The sequence below is a fragment of the Leptidea sinapis genome, chromosome Z, assembly GCF_905404315.1.
Source record: "Leptidea sinapis chromosome Z, ilLepSina1.1, whole genome shotgun sequence".
NCBI lineage: Eukaryota > Metazoa > Arthropoda > Insecta > Lepidoptera > Pieridae > Leptidea > Leptidea sinapis.
In genome coordinates this window covers 3,716,220-3,726,783 of record NC_066312.1, presented here as the reverse complement: position 1 = coordinate 3,726,783, position 10,564 = coordinate 3,716,220, and the positions used below count along the sequence as shown (strand labels likewise).

The window sequence follows — 10,564 nt, the reverse complement described above, 5'->3', positions numbered from 1 at the left end:
ATTTAATAAAGATTTATGTCCGAATAAAAAAGATATCAAAGTCAAAGTTAAAGTAAACATTATTCAATTAGGCTTAAACTAAACGTTTTTGAATCGTCACTTATAAGTATTTCTTTTAAATTGCTGAATCTGCTATATGTTCGGAAAAAGTGGAGCTCATGAGAAAAATATCCAAGAAACTCAACGGCCACTCTTTTTAATCAATAGAGTATTTTACAATGGCTGTATGAAATAGATAAGTGTGTAAGAAACGAAGTAGAAACTACAAGTTGTTTTTTTACGGAAAAGGAGGACAAACGAGCGTAAAGTGTTAGTGTTAAGTGATCACCACTGCTCACGTTCTCTTGCAAAACCAGAGGAATCATGGGAGCGCTGCCGGCCTTTAAGGAAGGTGTACGCGCTTTTTTACCTTCAAAAAAGCGCGTACACTCATTTTTTTTTAATGATAATAAGGGACGAGACGAGCAGGACGTTCGGCTAATGGTAATTGATACGTCCTGCCTATTACAATGCAGTGCCGCTTAGAATTCTCGAAAAACCCAAATATTCTGAGCGGCACTATAATCAAGCTCGGCACCTTGAGACAATATGTTAAGTCTCATTTACCCAGTAATTTCACTAGCTACGGCGCCCTTCAGACCGAAACACAGTAATGCTTACTCATTACTGCTTCACGGCAGAAATAGGCGGCGTTGTGGTAACCATAAAGGAGCCTCCCACTGGTAAAAGTCTCATGTATCGTCGCGGAAACACCACACAAGGAAGCTCATTCCACAGCTTTATTGTACGTGGAAGAAAGCTCCTTGAAAAACGCACTTGTGGAGCGCTAGAATGTGGGCCGGCTTGAAGTATTGACGTGCTCTATTTATGACACCCAGCTTCTTCGAAACCAATTAGGCTCAGGCCTCCAGATGAACTCGGAATTGGCAATCGCTCGAGATTTCAAGACCCAGTATTCCGATACTAGGTGAGGTTTTAAGGGAAGTGATAGCGAAGAGCGGTGGTACGACAAATGGGGTTTTTTTAGTGCGAAACGCGCAAACTTGAGGCTTCTGGTATTGCCGTACTCTTGGGCGTTGATCAACTGGTGACTTTTTAGGTATACCAAGAGCTGGCGATTAATTATGCTCTCCATGATTTTGGAGAGCAGGGAGGTAATAGCAATAGGCCTGTAGTTTGCCGGATCCGAACTATCTCCTTATTTTTTGGATCGGATGGACAAGGGCTGACTTCTATGAGTCAGGGACTACGCCTTTTGAATAACAATGCCGGAATAAACGCGTTAGCACCGGCGTTAACCCAGTCGAGTAATTCAAATATTTTTCTTCAAAATAGGTTTAAAAATCACTCATTAAACGTGAAAAACTACCACCTATTCAAAATAGACTGCCTCAGACCTGAGAAGAACGGGCGCAAGAAACTCAGCGAGCTTATTATTTATATAAAAATATGGATTACAATGTAATATCGTACAATAAACATTTATAGTTGGAGCCTGAGGGTGTTCGCTTCATTCCCAGTCTGTGGTGGCATTATGATAATCGTTTATGCTATAGTAGGTAACCTTTCCCAAAAGTTAAGTTTAACAATTCTTTTTAATTTCGTAACACATCTGTTTTATACATTTTCTGGGATCATATTGTAACCGAGTAGTAGGCATAACAAGCCTATGTTCGTTCCTCGTGTTAACATTATGAATGTCACAGTTCCTAGCAAATTCATCAATGTGCTTATGAACATAAAGAACATTATCAAGAATATATTGAGAAGCAATAGTTAAAATATTTATTTCTGGAAATTTTTCTCTTAATGATTCTAGGACCTAGGTTATAAATAGCGCGAATAGCCCTCTTCTGCAGCACAAAGATGGTATTAATATCGGCCGCACTGCCCCATAACAATATTCCATATTATGAAAATAACTAAACTATACTAGTCGCGCCGTATGTACGGGCGGCACTGAAAATTTCGGGAATCAAGGAAGTGACACAACATTACTATTTAAAAATGTATTTATTGCTTTTCAAAGTATTCTCCGCGAAATTTGACACATTTTTCTATACGATGGAACCAATCATTGCAGCATCCATTCCATTCGGAAGTTGGGGTCTCCAAAATGGCCGTTTTGTAGGCGTCCACAGCTTCTTCAGGTGATGAAAATCTCTGACCACGCAATTTATTCTTTATTTTAGGGAAAGTATAGAAATCATTAGGGCTTAGGTCGGGGCTGTACGGCGGATGGTCTAATAATTCTATGTTTTCTTGCTCTAAAAACTTTTTTGTTCTGTGCGCGGTGCGAGAACTCGCATTGTCGTGATGGAGGATGATGCGGCGGTTGCAGTTCTCTTTACGGAGTTCAGGCAAACAAATGCTAGCATACCATTCTGCATTAACCAATTTTTGTCCCTCAAAAGGAATAATCGCAACATTTTTTGGAGGTTTTGGAGACAAACGTGGCCACCATTTTTTTGCAACACTCCGTGAATGAACAATTTTTGTTGGCTTTAACTCATTTTGGAACACCCTAACTCGTGACTGGTTTTTTGTTTCGGGTTCGTACCCGTATACTTCTAAAACAAAGCATGGTGACTGTAGATTAACAAATGAAAGCTACACTAATAATAAGAATTATATTACAACAAATTCCCATAAAAAGATAAAGAAATATTTAAAAATCAAAAGGTTTATAGCAAAAAGTAGCAAACTCCTTAATAACCAATTCCTAGGCCAAAAATTTTGTAAAATTAGGTCAAAAAATCAAGAGTTGCCGAAAAAATTACAAAAATATAATAAGGAATTAACAGAGTCCCATGCAATACATAAAATTGATACAGATATATTAAATAATAAAATATCTTCTCTAGAAACAATGTTGCAAAACATTACTCAAAAATATAATTCAGCGCAGGAGCAAATATCAGAACATATAAAGCAGGCTGATTGCTTAATTAAATTAGGCAATGAAAACATGGAACGCTTTGAATCCTTTATAAACAATAATAATAATAATAATATGTGCCACTGCTCCAGCACAACTAATAAACATTCATAAGAAAATTATCAAGACCTAAGTGTATCCCCATTAAAAACTAGTCAAAGTATGGATACAAGTGCATCAAGTAGGTTTATATTATTTTCAGACAAAATTGGCCAAGGGTTTGGACCTTTATTAAATAATGCAGTTGCAAAGAATTGTGAGTTGATAAATATATGTAAACCCAATATAACTTTCAATAACCTTATAAATTCCATACCAAAAATAAATCTAAAAGGAAAAACGATCATAGGTATAATGTTTGGTAATAACTCTCATAATATTAGAAATAAGGACCTAATTAGAAATATAGAAAAATTAATTAATATTTCCAATAACACAAAATCTAAAGTGATGATGTGTACATTTCCATACTCCTCGGATTTGACACAGGAGCAAAATAGAAAAATATTTAAATTAAATACAACTTTGTATAATGCGACATTCCACAACAATGAAAATTTAATTTTATTTGACACAAATAAATTCATAAATTATAAACTGAAAATAACCAATGGTAACCTATACCTACCATTTAGAGTTAAGCGACAGCTGGCTACTTTAGTAGCTTATAGTCCTAGTCAACAAACTACTTCCTCTGTAGTATTATTTAATAAACATGCCTCCATTGGGCAAAATTCTAAAATAATCGACATACAAGCCTCTATTTGGGAAACTAGTACTAATGTACAAAACTATAACAATGAAGATTTTTCTTCAATTAATTTAAATTAAGTTATTTGACAAGGGAGGACAGCTCTTGCAATATCATACAAAATAGGCAACATTCACCAAATATAAATGTTACTGCTATAGATAATCATAATATAAAGTTTATAAATATTGTTCACCAGAATATACAAGGTATCTCAAGTAAGGAATTAGAAATTGAACTGTTTTTGAGCTGCTGTAATATAGATATATTATGTATTACAGAACATTGGCGTAAGAGTCATCAGCTCCAGTTTAGTTTTAGAGAACATAAAGTAGTCAGTTCGTTTTGTAGAAGTAGGGCAATACATGGAGGTTCCCTTATTATTATTAATAATAGATTAAAATGTAAAAATAGAAGAGATATTGTTAATCTCTCTATAGAACAACTAATTGAGATAGCTTGTACAGAACTAGAGCAATTTATTATTGTAAGTGTATACCGCCCTCCCACTGCATCATATGAACAATTCCAACATAGAATGGAGGAGGTACTATCAAAATTTAGCAAAACTAGCAAGTCAATTATAGTGTATATATAGTGTGTGGAGATTTTAATATAAACTTGCTTGAACCTTCGGCCAATTGTACTAGCCTTAAAAAATTATTTCAAAGTTTTAATTTGTTCAATGTATTTTGGGAACCTACTAGAATCACTTCTACAAGAGCAACCTGTTTAGATAATATTTTTACAGATGTTACTATTACTAGTTAACTCATAATTAATAATCTTCAGTCCGACCATAGTAGGCAACTTATAAAAGTAAATACAAGATTGGACAATGTCAGACCAAAAAAGGTGACGATTATACCAGTTACGGGTAGCCGTCTTGAGAGGTTTAGAAATAATTTGGTAAATACGATACCATTTTTACACTGTGGTGAAACTGCTAATTTTCTAGTGAAGACTAAGCTATATATAGATGATGATGCCTGGTACGAGAACTCTACCAAATAACAAAAGATAATGTTCATCTACATAATATTATAGCGATACTCACTAAAATGCCTTTACAATTTGACCATTTTGTTTAAATTTAAAAAGTTTGAATTATTTATTTATAATTACATTTACCAATCTGAGACAGACATGTAACACACACACAGCTCATCATATTATTCAAACCCTAGCTGGAATTGCTTCTTAAAATGCATTATCATATCAGATACCTGCGTGGAAACTTAGAGTTATTACATTACAATTTATGTATGCACCCTTATTCAAATATGAAATTTCTTAAAGTGCAGTATTAAAGTAAGTATGAGTATAATGAAGATTTCTCATGAATTTTAATGAAGTTTGCACGTGCATTTAATAACACTCAACAATATACATTATTGAACAGCACACTGAAAATAAGAATATTTGCATGTGAAATATTGGATTACATTATGAAGTAAAATATAGTTCTTGATAAGATTTGTTCAGATTACAACTACTTTAAATTCTTCTTTTGTACAAGCTGAATCTATACCTAAAAACAATTTACCTGAGTGCACAGTTTCATTTAAGTTTAAGTACGTTACTACTGGTGAAATAATCCAAGTAAATGTTAATTAAAGTAACTCATTAAATGTAAAAAAAAATATCCTTTGGGGCAAGGTTTGTTTCCCTTCGGATGATCCCAATGCCTGCGCCGTTGAAGTAGCCGATGTGATACTACACGGCATGGATATTTTTATACCAAGCTATGTAATACCGATCGGTGGCAGATCACAGCGCTGGTTCGATTCGTCAGTTAAAGCAGCATCTGACTGCAAAAAAACATGCGTATCGAATTTGGGTTCGCTGGCCACAAACGATCCGAACTGCAAAGTTCTAAAAAGGAAACATAACCGTGCCTCCAGATTTTTTAAGCGGCAAATCGCCCGTGTAAAATCAAAGCACGTCGTCAAAACGGCGAGCAGCTTTCCAGTTACCCAAGCTTTAGGTACCTATACAGTCAATAGTCAATAATTAGTAAACTGAGATCAGACCACTTTGGTCAATTAGTCTCTTTTAATATTGAAGTAAACAAATGTACTTCAAATAAAAAGTTTATGTTTGTTCCGGTAAGTAATAGGCGAATGGATACATATAGAGACAATCTTTCGGAAAACCTCTCAAATTTGTATTTGAATTATAACAGTACTCCAAATGAGATGTATGGTATGTTATTTAAAATAATTAAAACCGAGTTTGCTTCTATATTTACTTCAAAGACAGTCAACTCAGGTGATTTCTGGTCATTTAAAGACTGGGAAACAGCTGGTATTCATAGGAACAGACAACGGCTATATTAGCTATATAGTGAGAGATCATCATGTAATCATGATGTATCTTTTCTTGTGTTTGTGAAAAAATATGCAAAATTATTAAAGAAACTAAGTATTATTGCTAAGTCAATGCATATTAGAGAAATAATTGACATCATGTATAGCCGAGTGGTTAGCGATCCTACCTACTAAGCTAGAGGTCCCGGGTTAGAATCTCCCGGTAGGTGCAATCATTTTTATGATGAATATAGAGTTTATTTCCGAGTCATGGATGTTTAAATGTATTTATGTATGTTTATATGAATATATGTATGTTTATGTAAGTATATTGTATTAAATATATGATTGTCTTGTAACCCATAACACAGGCTATATACGCTTAACTTGGGGCAAGATAATTTGTGTGAAAAGTGTTTCAATATTATTATAATAAATATAAAATAAAAATGACTTGGAAAGTTATTAACTGGGAATCTGGTAGAGTGAAAGACTGCAATTTTGAATATAATCTAATAATAAATAACACTAAAATCCTCTCTCAACAGGAAGTAGCTTCTGCGAAATTTCTTTGAGATATTTTTTTCTGACATTACAGTTTCTATCACAAGCACCCTTGTCTCCTCCACCAGTGTTGTTGTGTCACTTCTTTCGGAAAATGTTAAAGAATGTAAGCAAAATTTCAAATTCAGTGTTGTTAGCTCAGCAGTAATAATTAAAACCTTCAGATCTTTGCTGAAATATGGGGCATATCTGTAAAAATAATAAGATCAAAATTGCTGAAATATGGGGCACATCTGTAAAAATAATAAGATCAGTTATTGATGTCATAGCACAATATCTAGCACTTGTTTTAATAGCAGTATTGAACATGGTGTTTTTCCTGACCTTCTGAAATATAGTAAAATTACACAAATATTTAAAACGGGACTCACTTCTGACCCGAAAAACTATCGCCCTATTTTGGTGGCCCTGACCCGTACTAAAATTTTTGAAAAAATATTTTAATACAAATGATCAATTTGGCTTTACTAGGGGACGCTCGACTACGGATGCAGGCGTTGAACTCATCAGGAATATTTTTGAAGCCTGGGAGGAATCACAGAATGCACTTGGTATCTTCTGTAATTTATCTAAGGCTTTTGATTGTGTTCAACATTCAACGCTGGTCAGGAAGCTATGTCACTATGGTATAAGAGGATCTGCGCTCAATGTTCTGATCTCATATTTAAATAATAGGATTCAGAGGGTCGCTGTTGATGGCAAGAAATCTCCTGGGACTCCTCTTGGTATGGGGGTACCACAAGGGTCAAGTCTTGGACTCTTCCTCTTCCTAATTTATATAAATAATCTAACTAATATTGTCGAATAAAAAAAACAAGGTGGCGTTGTTTGTGGATAATGCTTCATCATATTCAAAGTGAAAAGAAGCCAAGTTTTATATGACGAAGTAAACAATTATATATCTGACATCGTGTACTGGCTTAGCGCCAATAACTTATTCTTAAATTGTCATAAAACTATACATATAAAATTTACCGCGCCAAATGTAAAAAATGTAGATGCGAATATTATATTAAATGGAGAGGATGTAAAACCAGTGAAATCTGCTATATTTCTTGGCATTACATTTCAGATTGCAATGGGGCCCCCATATTGAAGTATTGGCGAAAAGGCTTAGTCTTAGGCTTAGGCTGCAGCATATGCGGTTAAAAAAAATTAGACATTTAACTGACATAGATAGGCTACACTAAAAGTATCGGGAATTGAATATTTCCACTGTTACTGTCAAATTAAAATCTTTTTAGTTGAAAACTCCTTGGTTTTAAAAATCGAATAACATTTATTTATTTAAAAAAAGATTCTCGGTTTTGTCACGAGGTCATTTCACACTTGTTTAGCCGTTGAGAAAATGGAATTGACTCGAGAAAATTCTAGAGCGATGATTTATTATGACTTTCGAAGTGGTTTTACACAAAAACAGTGTGTTGACCGGATGATTTCTGCATTTGGGGATGAAGCCCCATCCAAAACCACAATTTATCGCTGGTTTGCTGGGTTTCAACGTGGACGTGTCAAGCTCAGTGATGATCCCCGTCAAGGTCGTCCAAAAACTGCAGTCACCAAAGAAAACATTGATGCTGTGCGTAAGCTGATTGAGGAAGATCGACATGTAACATACCGCGAAATTCAGGCAACTTTAGACATTGGGATGAGTCAAATACAAATAATCTTGCATGAACAATTAGGTGTAAAAAAGTTGTTTACCCGATGGATACCACATTTGCTCTGTGAAGAGCAAACAGCGGCTCGCGTTACTTGGTGCGTCAGAATTCTCGAAAGATACCACGCGGGATCCTCAAATGCTGTATACAACATAGTATCAGGTGACGAATCCTGGATATAAAGGCATAAAAGGCATTTATTTTCTCGAAGTTGATTCCTTTAGAATTCTTTTTGATTTCATTTCTTATACTACTAGATACTACTACCGCTTCGGAAACAAATGGCGCTCTGAGAGGGAAGAAGCGGCGCAAGAAACTCTCCCAGCATTCTTTTTTTTGCGCTCTTTTCAATAAAAATATACAATATTGTACAGTCATTTCTATCGCTATAAAATAATCACAATCTAGTCCCAGGCTGTCCGATCATTTAGATATTCAGCAGGGGAGTAATAGGATTTACGACAGAGCCATTTTTTTTATAAAACATTTAAATTTATTTATAGATAATGCCTGAACAGTGGCTGGGACTTTATTGTAGAAGTGTATACATTTACCCTTAAAGCTATTATGTATCTTATGAAGCCTACTAGAATTAGTTACAAGCAATCCCTTATTTCTAGTGTTATAATAATGAAAATCACTATTAAGAGCAAAAAGGTGACGATTTTTGTGAACATATATTAAATTTTCATAAATGTACTGACAATGAACAGTCATAATATTTATTTCTTTAAATTTTTCTTTGAGCGACTGTCTATAACCAAGCTGATATATAGCACGAACAGCTCTCTTTTGCAGTGCAAACACTACATCAATGTCAGCAGCATGACCCCATAGTAATATACCGTACGTCATGATGCTGTGAAAATAACTAAAGTACACTAATCTAGCGGTCGCAACATTCGTATACTCTCTAATTTTTCTAACTGCATATGCCGCAGAGCTGAGTCTATCTGCTAGATGGGTAATATATGAACCCCACTGAAGCTTTTTATCTAACGTGATACCCAAGAAGACCGTAGTGTCCACAAGTTCCAATCTCTGGTCATTTATAAGTACGTTGGTTTGTACCTCCGCTGTGTCTGGTGTAATGAACCGTAAACACTTTGTTTTTTTACTGTTTATATGCAGATTATTCGTCTCAAACTAACGCACTATCTTTGAGAGTCCATTGCTTACCTCGTCATCAATGTCCGCACGTCGCTTCACTTTAAAAATAAGTGAATTTTCATCAGCAAACAATACAATCTCATGGCTATCATCTACCACAAACGGTAGATCGTTAATATATATATAAGAAACAAGAAAGGACCGAGAATAGAACCCTGTGGAACACCTATTTCCACAGGTTTACCCTAAGACCGTTTGCCATTTACATCGACTATCTGAACTCTTTCGCTTAAATATGATTTTAACAGATTTAGGGCTCTATTTTTCACTCCATAATGCTTTAGTTTTAGGAGTAAAGTTTCACGGTGGACGCAGTCAAATGCTTTTGACAAATCACAAAAATGCCCAATGCATCCTGTGACTCTTCCCAGGCGTCAAAGATGTGCTCAATGAGTCTAGTACCCGCATTAATTGTTGATAAGCCCCTAGTGAAACCAAACTGATTTTTGTTCATTAATTTACAAAAATGCATTTGTAGCTGTTGAAGCAAAAGTTTTTCAAACATTTTACTAAAAACAGGCAGCACTGAAATAGGTCTGAAATTAGCAGGGTCAAAAGAACTGCCTGATTTAAACAAAGGTATAACTTTGCTGTATTTCATGAGGCCAGGGAACACACCCTCATCTATGCATTCATTAAATATTATTGCTAATTCAGGTGCTATAATGTCAAGTATGTATTTTACAATATTAGTCGAATGGCCCCATAGGTCTTTTGTATTTTTTAGGTTAATTAATTTGAAGATTTTTATTATATCGCTACCTGTAACATACTTAAATTTCAAATCAGTGGAAGATACTGGTACGTGTAATTTAAGCATATCATATGCTGCTTTTGGCGAAGAGTTAAGGTCTTTGGTCGTGACAATCGGGATTTCGGAGAAGTATTTATCAAATTCATTTGCAATTTCTATTTCCGAATTTATAACGCGATTATTAATATTTAAACAGATAGAGGTGTTACGTCAATTCGATCTACCAGTTTCATTGTTAATTACACTCCAAGTCGTTTTTACTTTATTATTACTGTTTTTAATTTTATCTGCAATGAAACGTGTTTTCGCTTCATGACATACTACTTTAAAGAGCTTGGAGTATTTTTTTACATATATTTTAAATTCTTCACTATTATTGTAATGTTTCTCATAATAAAGGTCATATAAGCGTTTACG

The 10,564-nt window shown here is 34.6% G+C and overlaps 1 long non-coding RNA gene across 2 annotated transcripts in view; it reads left to right on the top strand.

Moving 5' to 3' along the window:
* LOC126978256 (uncharacterized) overlaps positions 1-10,564 on the top strand; it is a 33,588-nt gene that overhangs the window by 19,132 nt on the left and 3,892 nt on the right. The gene's annotated exons all lie outside the window — the stretch shown is intronic.